This window comes from Etheostoma spectabile, chromosome 24, assembly GCF_008692095.1.
Source record: "Etheostoma spectabile isolate EspeVRDwgs_2016 chromosome 24, UIUC_Espe_1.0, whole genome shotgun sequence".
NCBI classification, from domain to species: Eukaryota; Metazoa; Chordata; class Actinopteri; order Perciformes; family Percidae; genus Etheostoma; species Etheostoma spectabile.
In genome coordinates, this window is record NC_045756.1 from 8,745,543 (window position 1) to 8,750,152 (window position 4,610).

Here is a 4,610-nt window from a genome sequence, read left to right on the forward strand (position 1 = left end):
TTTTTTAATTAAGTTTCTGCATTCATTTAATAAAAACTTGATCCCCCAAAAATAAAAAAAATTAACTGTCTGCATTCCTATAATAAAAATGTGATCACAAAAAAAATGAAGTGTCTAAATTCATATAATAAAAATTTGATCACAATTTGTTTATAAATGAAGTATGCGTTTGTGTAAAAAAAAAGAAATAAAATAAATAGAAAAGAAATAAAGTCTTTCCGCGTTCGTATCAAAGGGGTCAACGCATTCTCGTGAACGGGTCCGTGTGATATCGTATGAAAATGTATACGCACACCCAAACGTGTGATATCTTACACGTGACACTTGACGACGTCTGGTCACGTGATGCCGTCTGGTCACGTGACACCGGCTGGTCCTTGTTTTCCCTGGGAAGCAAACTCCGCTCCACTCCTATATGTACAGTATATATATGTATGTGTGTATGTATGTATGTATGTATATATATATGTGTGTGTGTGTGTGTGTATGTGCATATGGATTTACATGTCTATGTATGCATGTATTTGTATTTAAATGTGTATATATATACATTATATGTGTGTGTATATATGCATATATTATTAATTGGTAACTTTGATGTAATCCATACATTATTAATACTGATGCCATAACACAGCATGCCACTAGGAAACATTGACGTTATGCACCTAAGAGTTAGAGAATAAGAGACAAATATAACAGTGTTGCTAAATATATAGTGTATACATTCTATATGCACACATAAATCAGAAGCACAATAAGACATGGGAGGCGCGCAGCGTCCGACCCCTCCAGAAGGAAGGAGAAAAAGCCGATGCCCAACACATGTCACGTTTGTCTCTTTCTTGTATGAGTCTCCGTCGAATAAGTGGTCATTTGTAGAAGCCTCTGCACAGTTTGCAGCTAACAAGAACAACATCAAAAAATCAATATCAATGCTTTTTTTTTTTGCGTGTAAGCATTTGTTTCTGCAGCAGTCTTGTCTCAACTGAGAGAGATCAGAAATGCTCAGAAAAGACACTTTCTCTCTCTCTCTCTCTCTCTCTCTCTCTCTCTCTCGCTCTAGGCAAATGTAAATCAAATTCATTTTGCATGTTTGAGGAGTTTTGAGACTTCGCCTCTCTCGGTCTTTAATTGTCCGTCAGTCTCCGGAGCGGTGGCTATCGCCGAGCCGAAGCCCCGCCGAGAGATACGGCGTTTTGATGTCACAGAGCTGGAAGAGCCACAAACAACGCGGCGAGACGCGGTTCTCAGATACCCAGCCTTTCTCTGTCGCGCATTGACAAAAAACCCCTCTGAAGAACAGCAGCACGCGTTATTTTAATTAAAGAGGCAAACGTTGCTTTTTTTCTTTCTTCTTCAGGGCTGAAGCACAAACTGGATGTTGAGGGTGTAACACTCGAGAGGCCGAGCCGCAGCCACTTGACAGATGAATTCAAAAAATGCCCCCCCACCCCCGAGTCCCACTTTCTGGTCAGTCCAGCTTTGTTTGATTCTCTACATCAGGACCCCGGAGAGAGACTGTTGTTATATGAAGTTGATATTGAACTTATAATACAATAGAGTATAGGGCGGCCGAAGCCTTTTTACTTCATACCATTTTAGTGCATAGCATACTAAGCTTATGCAACTACTATCAATACTATAAAAATAATAATTGTGGGCCTGATTTTAGAAATCACGTTTAGCGTTAAACATACCTGTGGCCAAGTGAATCCTTAGGATGAACTTTATCATTGATGATCAGCGGGGCTTTTTCCACAAATGAAATGAAAAACGATTTTCCCTTTGCTAATATGTTGGATTCAGGTTAAGGCATTTTAAATTTTGGGGGAAAAAAAAGAATTGGCAGCAACTTGAAAACAAAAGCAAACTTAATGGTGGCTAGATGACGGCTAGTCCAGGATATGATCTCAAATTTTATGAAAATAGTTCACTGAAACGTGTTTCTGAAAACATTTGAAGCGAGAAATAGGCCATACAGTTGCAGATTGTCAGTTGTCAGTTTAATAGATTTATTTAATAGTCGTATTTTGGGCGGTGGCGAACTGAGCCGACCGCTCCTGTCTTACTCCTAATTTGCTGCGTTCCGACTCCTGGATGGAAACGACCCGTTGGTGGTTTTGCGGTTTTATTGGACATTAATTTTCCATATCTCGTGGGTCCTCTCGCAGCCGTTCCACAACAAATCCAGACCTGGTGGGTGTTGACGGAGCCGATCTGCAACCAGTGGAAATTAGGAGTTATACTTCAACTGTTTGACATTAAACTGAGACTTTCTTGACTTAAGAAATTATCTCTTAAACTGACCAACATATGTGTAAATCATGGCTCAATGCAATTGGATCAACAAATAAATTGCCTTGTTTTTTTCCAAATTATTCTTCTTTTTAATTCTGGTTCTTATTGATGAATGATTCAGATTTTTTGAGGGCTGGAGTTGAAAGATTTAATACTTTGTTGCCATACAACTTGGTGCAAGTTGCCAGGGATTTGCTTCAGTGTGTTTATGACAGGACATCAACAAAGACACAAAAAAACATATATATATATATATATATATATGCGCACACACACACACAGGATTGCAGTTGACACAGACAGATAAAAAAGAGGGCACCCTGCTCACCACATACCTGGATGACAGTCCAGGAGACTTGAGTGACAGGTGTCAGGTTAAAGTGACATGGTGTATAGGGAGGCAGAGCGCAAACCCACAAACTTTACAATAAATAGATAAAACAAAACTAGTATGGGTGGCATAAAAACATATAGAAGAGTATTGTGAAAACAGTGTAAAGAGATGTGCAAATGATACAGGCTCGTTAGGAAACGGGTCACATGCTTATTCCACAGATGAGAGGAAGATTGTTTTGTATACACATTATGCAAAAATATAGTTTGGTGGATCAAAAGTCCTGAGTATTAGATATTGCACAGTAATGAGATTAAGTGATCGAGTATTAAATATTGCACGGTAATGAAAGTAAATGGTTAAGTATTAAATATTGCACGGTAATGAAATTGCACAGAGTTCCAGTCCTTTTAGGTATTATATATCAGTATCGTACCGCAGTGTGAGTGTGAATCAAACTCAGCACCCCCACACCAGAAGCATGTGTCATATCCACTGCTCCATCTGCGCCATCACCCCCCCATTTAGATCCAATGGTGGGTTACACTTTTACCGGTTTTCACCGTGAAATAAAGCACCGCTTTAAAGCGCCGCCCCACTTTAGAGCACCGTGCCGCCCCGCTTTAGAGCACCAAAGCCTTGCTTTAGAGCACCAAAGCCTTGCTTTAGAGCGCCAAAGCCTTGCTTTAGAATGCCGTGCCGCCCCGCTTTAGAGCACCAAAGCCTTGCTTTAGAGCACCAAAGCCTTTCTTTAGAGCGCCAAAGCCTTGCTTTAGAGCACCAAAGCCTTTCTTTAGAGCGCCAAAGCCTTGCTTTAGAGCGCCAAAGCCTTGCTTTAGAGCACCGTGCCGCCCCGCTTTAGAGCGCCAAAGCCCCGCTTTAGTGCGCCAATGCCCCGCTTTAGAGTGCCGCCCCGCTTTAGCGCGCCGCGCCTTCTGGGCTCCGTGGACTTGATGATTGGATTCCAAACAATTCCAGTAAAGAAACGGGTTCAATTGGAATCGTCATTTTTTGATTCCAAGTTAAATCCGGTTCTCGCTCCCCAATCTTACCGACTCATACAGCTGAGCGCCGACCGTCGGTGAACTTGCACTCTTCTTTGTCTCTCTATTAATAAGTCCAAAAACATAACTGTATGAAGGCTCTACTACAGCTACTAAAATCAAACCCAACCCTACCTACTGGAAAAATCAAATAGAAAATACATTATTTTACGTCACCAATTATTTGGGCTGAGGGCAAGTCTGAGTCATCGTGATGAGGTGTTTAACCCCCCAAAAAATATAAAACCTCCCTTCTGACTTCATGTCTGAGGGATGTCATCATGTCAGATGCACGCATGATGCAAGCGCTGAGAGAAGCATCGCCGCCCAGCACATGAGGATGAGGTACTGCACTCTACGTGCTGCTGAGATGTTCTAGGGCTAACACACTTTAAATGGTTCTGGATTCTCAGGTTTTCACTGGGGGGTTTAGGGTTTCCCATGCTGGATGGAACTCTTGTTTTGAAGTGGATTTTCTGATCCTGTAAAGAAATCCACTCTAGAGTTAGAACCCTGAATCATTGTTCTGCTTTTTGTGTTTTTGCAGTTTTTTGTGCCAACAATAAAAGGTGTTGGTACAAATGATCAGCTTTTGGAAAGCTAGTGGTAGGGTCACAGGTTTGACACATCAGCTTGGTGTTGCTTTGACCTTTGACCTCCTTACTTTTGTTGTGTGTAATGCGGGACAGGAGCTTAAACTTCAAATATATATATTACATGTTTGGATATATTACATCCTTGGATGGATTGGACCCAAAAATCCAACATGTTCCAAACAAAGGGTAAGCCAGCCTCTATGGAGCCATTTTAATGCTATCAAGCCATCACCCGCCGTTAGCATCCCATTGACTCCCATTCATTTTGGCGCCATTTTGACAGCAAATAACTTTACGTTTGAAGCGTTTAAAGACTCTATTTGTCCGTTGTTTATT